This window comes from Montipora foliosa, chromosome 2 (assembly GCF_036669935.1).
Source record: "Montipora foliosa isolate CH-2021 chromosome 2, ASM3666993v2, whole genome shotgun sequence".
Classification (NCBI taxonomy): domain Eukaryota; kingdom Metazoa; phylum Cnidaria; class Anthozoa; order Scleractinia; family Acroporidae; genus Montipora; species Montipora foliosa.
The window spans coordinates 33655872-33665871 of NC_090870.1; the positions used below are offsets into that span (position 1 = coordinate 33655872).

Below are 10000 nucleotides of genomic sequence, written 5' to 3' on the forward strand. Positions count from 1 at the left end.
AAACGTATTCTGTGGTAACATTGGAGGTGACGTTAAACATTGCATTTCACATGTGCCGAATCTAATACAAATGAGCGAAAACAATAGATTTTTCTTATTTTCATTAGATTCGGCACATGTCCAGCAGCAAAGATTATTATCTCGGACTAGAAGATAACTTGAACGATATCATTATTTCTTGGGCAGCCTTGCAACAGGGATTTGTTGTGATCACTGGCGATCTGAACTTGGAAAAGCTTAAACAAGAAGGGAAAGAAGGCAAGATCCTTTGTGATCTTGAGCAAATACATAACCTGGTCCATGACCAACCAAACTCTGTTGGGAGAACAGACCTGAGTTGTTTATAAAAGCTGACGTTTATGATCCTGGTATAAGCGATCATGTGATGGCATACATTGTAATGAACGATACAGCCGTTCACGAATCAAGTAAAATCATCAATGTCAGAAGTTATAAGAACATCGACAGGGACAGGTTACAAAATGACATTATTTCTGCTCCATGGCATGTCGGGGAAATATTTGACTCTGTTGCCGGATCAGTACTTCTATTGGAATACACTATCAAATGAGGTCCTGCAGGAGCATGTACCTCTGAAGAAAATGTGTGTGAGAGCTAATAAGGACGTTCCGTTTATGAGAGATGAATGAAAGGATGCAATTAGAAAAAAGAGGAAATATTCTAAGAGATTTGCAAAGAATCCATCAAATGATATCCTGAAATTGAAAAAGAAATGGAGGAATGCTGCTTTGTGATTCATGCGATATCGGTTTTTAGCGTAAAATTTACCATGGAATTCACTAGTTAGGCAATGAATTCTTATACAGAAGAAAGCAAAGAAAATGATTTAATTATTAAAGCAAAAAGCGGACAATTCGAAACTTTTTTATTTTCATATTAGCCCTACAGGCAGTAAGATTAAATAACCAGGGAGCTCCGCTGTTAGGCTTGGCTAAATCTGTCTATCACTGAGTTATCAAGTGCTTACTCCACTTTGCAGTCGAAGATTCTACTTAAGACTTACCCATCGTGGTTCTTGTTCTTTTGAAACCATTAGTAATCTCAGATTGTTAAAATGTGTTCCACAATCGCTTTGGAAGCAAAGCGGAAGGGTAGAAAAAGAAACATTTTTTTGTTTAATACGTGGTCTTTCGACCACTTATTTATTTTTCTAAAAGGCTCTTAAAATTTGTTTTTGTAGTCAATCTTAGAGTTTAGAAATAAACAAAGACAATCCTAATATATAAGTCATGTCTGATAAGTGTAGTGCAAAATCCAATAGATGTCTAGACCAATCCACCTTTCAAGAGGATATAAATTTAGCACAGCGTGCGTTGAAGGCAAAAACTCGCCGATTAACGATTGATTAATAAAAAAAAAAACATTAAAGCTTTTAAATACTAATAAATAAGGATTTTTTTTCTTTACTAGAGGACTTGTGGGATGTTTTATAAACAAAATTGGCGGGCACTGTAGTCCTGGACGACGGGTTTAATTTGTGGACATTTCAAAGTTACAAAGTCCTACCGATAGGTTGTTAAACCTGACGTAATAGGCAATTGCATTATGGCGTCGTTTACTACGAAAACCAGACTGCTTTGAGTTGGTTCTGTTGTTGGGAAAATTTAGACAATTGTTTCTTTTTTCCCAGGAGAGAAGCAAAATCTGAACAACAAAGCATTTTGACAAAGCATACTGCTCTCGGTAGTAAAATGACGCCATTATGCAAATCGCCTATTGCGGTTGATTGCGGTTGTGAATGTTATCAGCTACACGACCTTATGCCTCGACCTTGAAAGATATTTAAAGGCAATTCCCCTTCGTACAATTATTTGTCCAAACCACTTCAACGGGAAAACCTTAAACCCAAACGCTTGAGGCGCTGTTGAAACTCGTTAAAATTTCTTTATTAGCGCGTGCACTGTTTATAAGAATGGAATCGGAATGTGTTGGTTTTCAAATTGACTGTTGGCTGTTCCAACTTACTATGGATAGTAGCTAGTATTGATGAATAGAGTAAAGCTATCATCAGCATATAAAGCCAGAGAGATTGCTCAGTGTTTCATGATTATTAATTCCGTTTGGGGGTTCCGGAAGTGGTACTCTATTGAACCATCGGAAAATTTTCGGAGAAAGTCGGCGTCATTTCCGATCGTCAGGACACTGGTCAGTAACGAGATATGGCAATTAGCCAATCACTGGCCAGTTTTTATCGGAATCGGTTGAAATGACACCATTCTCTGAAGTGGCAAAGCAGCCCACGAACGAGACATAAATGGCGAAGGAGGATCAAAAACAGGGAATTTTAGTCGAAATAGCGAAAAAAATTACATAGGCAACTTCTTTAGAGCCAAGCGAAGACACATGGGTGGCGAAATGTGCCAACTGTAAAGGATAATCGTCCAGTAAAGGTTAGCCCCTGATTTTGTTGTGTAATCATGGTTTTGTATTCACGTAACGTAATCAAACCTTCGGCCGGAATCGTGTTTTCCACTCTCAAAATTACCTCCAGAACCTACTTTTTGCGTAGAATAAGCTTTTAGAACGACGTTCTTGATTTCTAAGAGGATACTTTTGGATTCAGAGGAATTTTGTGAAAACAAAACATCTTTGACATTCAACGTCCAAACTTGCCCATAATCTGTTGACCTTCTGTTTCGTCGCTAAAAAAATATTGTAAAATATCCGCAGATCGATCGACTTCTCTGAAATTTGAAAGGATGATTGCTAACGAATGGAGAAATAATCTCTGCAATAAGTAAAAATTCCTGTGTTGTGCATGAGAATTCGACGAAGATGTAAATACGAATGAAATTGTTGCGTGCGTGGCTATGTTTGTCTTAAGCTTGTTTTGCAAATTTTGACAGAGTACTAAATTGCAAAAAAAAAAGTCTACAGATTGATCGTTAACAAATCGTTATTTTTGAGTGTTTACTTGGACAAAAAGATACAGCACTTAGCGAGAAATAATATTTTGAGTGACTAACTTGCTTTGACAGTTTCGCGGAAAAATTGCCTTCGGCCTTGGAAGAGGTAAATGGCGCTTTTTAAAAAATTGGTAGAAGGCCAAGGAATTTATTATCAACTCTCTAAAAAGCCAACCTTTGCAAGAAGGTCGGACTTTGATCATATTACCTAAGCGTTGCCTCACGTAAAGTGTTTTGTACCCTATTGCTGACTTCGGAGGTTTTCAGTGCAGTATAGAATCCGGACAGAGCGAAGATCTAAGATATTCCGTACATCTAGTTTTGAATTCACCCAGATTAATAATAAAAAAAATACCGCCAAGTACCCTTACGCTTATTAACGATTATTTAATGCGAAGAACGTCAGCAAATATAGTTAATAAATTCTCATCAAATTGATGGTTTGTACAGAGTCATGAAATTGAAGCCGAATACCCTGATAATCCGAAAGTCTCAAAGCTCTAGTTTGTTAGAGACGCAAAAAAATATGACACGCCATTTAAATGGTTACCTCTCGAGATCGGCATTAAAGAATCCTCGAATTTGATAAAAAAAGAATAACTGGAAGTTGGATCAGATCGTTTGACATAATGTTTGCGGATCTCTCACCGTTTATGGGCAGCCAGAGAACAGATACTATGTTTTCTTACCTCTTTCGGATGCCACAAATTTCTTGAAAGAGACTTCAAACACGCTAGTGCAACGGCAAACGCTCTTGCTATGGTCAATCAAGCCCACCGCTGTGTCACGAGTCAAGCCTGGATCTCTCATTTCAAGGGAGGGATTCATGGCTCGGCGCATGAACAAACCATGACGTCAAAGCATAATTCTCAACCAATCAGCGACGAGTTGGTCTGCTCGGGGAATTTTCGTTCTTGGATGTTTTCGCGCTGGTCAGCTGTGGTGTCAGTGATCAGTGTTTTGTTCGAGAAGTTATTCCCTGTCATTCCAAAGTTCTGGAAATGTCAGCCACTGGTACCGACCCTTTAAAGCTGTAAATGCAACGGTGTGTGTTCCAGGAAGGATGGAAGAAAAGCGAAAGGCTGTCCTTGCAAAACGCGTGGTGAATTCCGTGTGCCAACATGCAAATGCCTTGTGACCCGCAAAAATGTCAAAATCAGGTAGGTTTTTTAATAACCTTGTCACTAATACTTCTCAATTTGTTTTTCCTGGGCGGCATTTTGACTGAAATTGTCAAAAGTGAACAATAGAGAAGATTAAAGTTTAATTTGAATAGAAAAAAAACCGTACAGACCAAAACATCGACGACTTTTATGACGCGCACAATACTGAGATCAAAACAAAACTTATTTCCTTCCTTCCCGATCTGTTTTTCTTTTTTCGCAGTCTAATTTTTTCAGACCAGCGAGAAGAAGGGCTGACAATTCCGCTGCCATTGGCGAAGCTTCAACAAGCGGCACACAAAATACTGGCACCGCAAGCTTTTCACACCGACCATCGGAAAGGGAGGAATGTATCCGCGAAAACGTGGGGCTTGAGGTGAGATATCTTTCTTTGATTTCAGTTTATTTACTATTCACTTAAGGTTATTCGTGTTCCTATGCTATCACTTCCAATCTGAATATTTTCCTTGTTGTATCTAGCACTTCATACAAAATTTAGACGGTACGGAGACTGGCAATTCGGGTTCTGTCAAGAGGAATCGGCAGCCTTGAATTTATTCAAAGTCAGCTAATTCCGGCTGAGGAAACTGATGATGCTGGCCTTACGATCAGCTTGCATCGTTCTCCGACACAACTTCTGACTGTGAGGGAGTCCTCAGGTCCATCTGACACTGGTAACCTGGCTAAAGAGGACCCTCCAAGGAATCCAGGTGATCCTCCCACCCCACAAAGACCACCTGCACCGCCCGTTCCTGATTGGTGCAAGTGTGGCCACTGCAGGCAAATGCCAAGAGCTAATGATAACCTGTGTTGTAAGAAAAAGATGTGTGACCTTGTCGCAAAGATTTTACAAACTCTGTTTGGATCTAGATATTCTGCAACTCCGTATTCTGAACAGGGCAGATATAAGGAATGATCCAAATGACAACAGTACACGACAGTTTAAAAAAGGCGCTTATATTCAATTTATGTTGAATAAATACGGGTACTTGGGAAAGGGCAATCGTAAAGTTGTACCATCCTGTGTAGTTTGGAAGGTTAGAGGCAGGTATCCCTCCCCAACAAGCGTCTGTATGAGTTTAAGAGATGATTAAGATTTTGGTCAGTGCTTAAACTTGCATTTATTACTCCATATGTTATTATATCTTATTTGAAATATTGTACACCAACCGCCCTTAACCAATGATAAATGAACAATGTATACGTCCAGTTGTATCTTTCAAACGAAGGTATGCAATAGCTGAATAACCTTGGCGCGAAGCATCCGAGAACAAATGTAGTTGGCTTTCTTCAACCTTTCCAAATTCCTTGGGCTTGAACCATCGCTCGACCCTGATTTCTCTCAGCCTCTTGAGGTCATCTGCCTATCTCCCCGACTGCTTACATTCAGGGACTTAAATTGGTTCGTCCCCCCCAACTCCCTTCCTACTCAACACCTGGAGCAGTAGCTTCGCCTTCATAATGTAGGGTACTAAAAAACCCAGGGGGTCAAATTAGGAATACACAACTGAAACCATGCCTCGTTTCTTTACTGGTGTCTTCGAAGTCGCACTCATGAGCTTATCTGGCGTTTCCCACACAAATTCATCTTCCTCTATGTTCCACTTCAGACCCAGGGCATTTTGGGTTGGAACTCATTCTAATCCCAAGTCGACAAGAGACTTAGCTCTCTCTTGCTCTGGAATAGCAGTTAAAACCCGCCTATCATCACTGCACTACTTCGTCAGATGGAAACCACCCTTGCTAAGCTGGCCACTAATTTTTCTTACCAGCAAGATCGCCTATGCTGCGGTTTCGGTTGATTTCATTAAGTCATCAACGTACATGTTCCTCTTGATAACATTTGCGACTTCTGGGTAACGCTCCCCGCCCATTTCTGCTGTCTTCTTCAAGCAAAGGTTTACAACACTCGGTGAAGATGTCGCTCCAAAAATATGCTTGACCATTCGATACTCTACCAGCTCTGCCGACAAATCTCCCCAGGCCACCATAAATATTTTAATACATCACAGTCTTTCGGCTCCACTCTAACCTGGTGAAACACTGATTGTATGTCAGCTACAAGGCCAACATGCAGTTTCTTGTCGAAAACGAGTCAGCACTCCGACAATACGATTGGTAAAGTTGGGGCCCTGTAACAGCTGATGGTTTAAAGATGTGTGCGCGAATTTAGCAGCACAGTCAATTACGACTCGAACATTTTCGGGCTTTAAGGGGTGCGACACTGGATGGTGGGGTAAGTACCACAATGGTCGGTCCTCTGGTCGCAGTTCAGCACTAGGTACCCTCTTTGCATGGCCTTCCTTGATATACTCGTCTATTGTAGCCTTGTACTTGGAGAACAAATCTTTATCCCTGAGTAGACGCCTCTTTAAAAGTGCGGCTCGCCTCTCAGCCATGATTTTGTTATTAGGCAAATATGGGGGATTGGCCAGCTATGGCAGCGCAACTTGATAATGTCTATCTACTATTTTCAGCGATTGTTCCATCATTTCAACGCCCTCATGTCCTCAATTGAGGGCTAACAACTGAGCTCACGACAGAATTTGTAAAATCAGTTTTCCAAAGTCTCTCAAGTTGCTCCTGTAAAATCTCATCTCGAATCTGGCACCTAGTTTCCCATTCTTCATTCTTCGATTTGTCTTCCAGCATTCCACTGGCGTTAGGTCTTTCTGTTTGACTCTCCTCAATGTACAGTTAAGCACCTCTACTGGGTAGTTGTTGCCCATTGAACTCTTCAACCGGTTCATCAACATAAATCTCCTTGTTCTTCACACTAACAAACTTAACTGAACAATGTTCTTCCGGCTTCATTTCACTCAATGAACCCATCACAGTCCATCCCAGGGAATATCGCACCGCTACTGGCTCATTATCTCCACCGCATTTGCATTCTAAGGGAACATACAATGTGGGCTTCTCTTTAAGCCCAATTATGAGCCCGACATCCGATTCACTCGATTCTGACAATTGGATATCTCTCAAATGAGACCATCCCAAGATGTCCCTCTTGCGTGGAATGCAACTAACTGACACAGGTACGTGCTCAACACTTCTAACATTCAGCAGCTCCTCTGACACTCTATCATCCATGGACATTACAACAACATCTAGGACACGCCCTTTGACCTTCCTGACTCCTGTTACTCCTTGCAATTCATAGTCAAGTATTGAGCCCCATGGTCCAAGCTTATTGAAAAGTTCCTCTTTACACAATGTAACACCGCTGCCACTGTCCAGTAAGGCATACGTTTCCACTACTGTTCCACCTCCCTTGGCCTTGACTCTAACAGGAAGGACTCCTAAACAAACACGTTCCTCGCCGGCCCCAGTTGCTGCAGTAACAGTAGCTCCAACTCCCTGACCTTCTTGATTGACTATGTGGGCCTCATTTTGGCGGCCTGTAGCTGCAGTCTGCTGATCATTTTCTTCAACGCTATGAGGGATGCTTTGGACGTAGCTGACACTTGTGACACCAGCTCTTATGTCTCGTTGTACCCTAGGGGTGGGGTGTAACAGAACACAATCTCTTACTCAATACAAATTTTCCTCTTTCCCGATTGAGAGTCCTTTAAACTTCTCACATTTCCACAATCCGTGTTGTCCTAAACACGCTGGTCAGTTCCTGCAAACACTCGTTCTGCCTTTGCCCCGCTTCACCTTTTACTGGGATCAGGATTGAATTTGGTCGCCAAAGGGGTTGCTCTTGATAGAGGTTTCACCCTCAGGTGTTCACTTCCCCTCCTTTTCTTCGAAGGACTGACGACGAGGTCCTCTCCGAACTCGTTGTTCTCGAGGTTTGCTCTATCCTTACAAACTTGCTCTGCCCACTTTCCTCTGATGAAGAAGGGAAGCTTCCTGCTCAATTCCAGCAAAGTGTTAGGGTGGTTTAAATCATCAACGTAGTCAAGACCCATACCTTGAAGGACCCTGTCTGCTAGCTGTCTAGCGGGTAAGGTAATGGGAAGGCCAGATGGATGCTCATGAATTTTTTGCTTTACATCTGCTTGATGGTGGACATTTCCTTTGCTCCTAATTTGCCCTAACACTTTCAGTTTCCTTTGTCCATCACACTCAGTGTCACCAATGGAACGTAATGTTTCAACACTTCCAGTTTGAGTTTCCCATGAGCCTTTCGACCTCCATTTCAGCCTCCATTAAATCCCGTGCATAACTGAGTTCAGTTAATTTAAGATAAATTTCTTGTATCCTCTTCAAATGTTCTAACTTCAATTTTGCCAAAGCAAAATTTCTCTCTTTGAGCATCAACAGAACTTTTAACTGACCTATGACTGATTACTGTACTCACGGTTTTCGCGCTCTTTCTTTCACGTGACATGTTTTCAGATCCAACGGACTTTGACCCACTCGAAACGCGAATTTGTTTTACGGCACGGTCTAGCTCCATTTTTTCTTTAAATTCTTCGTCGTGCATCCTTTGAGCACTGTCTCTATTTAATCCAATGTCAGCTAATTCCGTAAAACTCTCATTGGTTCTCAAAAATTTCCTCCACGTCTCGTCATACAACGCAAGCTTCGTCATCAAATCCTTCAACGGCAAATTTTCTCCTTCCATTAACAAGGCCGCAATTTCCTTTCGTGTTTTCCTTAGAGTCCCAATTAATCCAGCCTTAGACCTTTTCAACTGCTCCACCCTTTCAAGTCGATCTTCTTCTTCATCTCTCATATTCGAATAAGTCCTTGTTCGAGCTCCCTTCCGAACAGATGGAGGTGAGTGAACAGACATGTTTACACAAACACTCGGACGACTACACGAAGCGCTAGTTCGAAAACCGTCAGTACGAATCACGACAAATTTGTAGTGCCACACTTTATTCGCTGAACGTCGAAAATTCTCCAATACAAACAGGTATATAAAGCAATAAGTCGGTGAAAACTACTCATCAAATATCCAGTTCCATTAGACGTCCTTGACTGTGAAGGTGCGAGAGACAAAGAGAAAGAGGTTTTCTAATATAAAAGAGAAAGGATTTCAACAAATGTCACAATGTTTCTGAATAAGCGGCAACGAAACCTCTGAGTTCTTACCGAACTGTTTGGCTCCAGATTGACATCTTTGCTCCTCGTACAAACAAAGCTGAGCTCATGGCATCAAAGACTCACAAAAAAAATCACGTAACGCGAGGCCAAAATTACTTAGGGGAGTTGGAAGCGACAAGTTATGTATTGCAACATATATTGTAGCGTAGATATTGAGCGTACCTTACTTATTTCTCTTACCTTGCTTTGTTCTCCTCTGGATACTGTAAATTTTTGCAATGCTTAAGATCCTTCGTTTGCTGGGTTGCTTGAGGTTCTTGGGTTGCTTGAAGGGCTTTGCCTGCTTGAGTTGCTTTGCTTGCTTTAGTTGCTGTGTTTGCTTGAATTGCTATGCCTGCTGGAATTTCTTTGACTGATTGCGTTGCTTTTTCTTGGTTGCTATTCATGTAACCCTGAAAAGTCCCGTTTGGTTCTCGTTCCCGTTAACTTGAGTGACACTCATTGGTGTACTTTGACGTCGGACATCGGTTAACCTTTGCAAAAATTTCAAGCAGATGACAAGAGAGCTTCATTTTGTTTTCCCTGGGTTTGATTATTTCTCCTTAAGGCTTTTCTACAAAAGTAGCAAACACCCACTTCTTCTCTTTCGGAAGACGTTTACCTACTGAAGGTGTTTGTTTTGTAGACCTCATGGATTTCACTGTTTGAGCATCAAATAAAGCGTTTTATTGAGGCTCTTCGTTTTGTAGTTTGAGGCTACCATTTCTACTGAACAAAAATCGGATCGATTTTGTGTTTCTTGGACTCAGACAATGCGTCTAATAAACCTGCAGTCCTTTCCTTTGTAGTTTGTGTCAAATTGGTAGGTTTTTACATAGCTCAAAGGTTGCATGTGGATCGCAGCTGTTA

The 10000-nt window shown here is 41.4% G+C and overlaps 1 protein-coding gene and 1 long non-coding RNA gene across 3 annotated transcripts in view; one reads left to right on the forward strand and one right to left on the reverse strand.

Moving 5' to 3' along the window:
* LOC137992904 (uncharacterized) overlaps positions 1-4011 on the reverse strand; it is a 50769-nt gene extending 46758 nt beyond the window's left edge. Inside the window, exon 1 of one of the 2 annotated variants that reach the window (XM_068838466.1) lies at positions 3617-4010. The gene's annotated coding sequence lies outside the window, so the exon portion shown is untranslated. Of the gene's footprint in view, positions 1-3616 lie in introns of both variants that reach the window. The other variant, XM_068838467.1, reaches the window with a different exon arrangement.
* Positions 2242-5251, forward strand: LOC137992906 (uncharacterized). Its single transcript, XR_011121769.1, has 3 exons — positions 2242-2411; positions 4314-4466; positions 4571-5251. It is a non-coding gene; the product is annotated as an uncharacterized lncRNA (long non-coding RNA).
* Positions 5252-10000: the final 4749 nt, after the last annotated feature.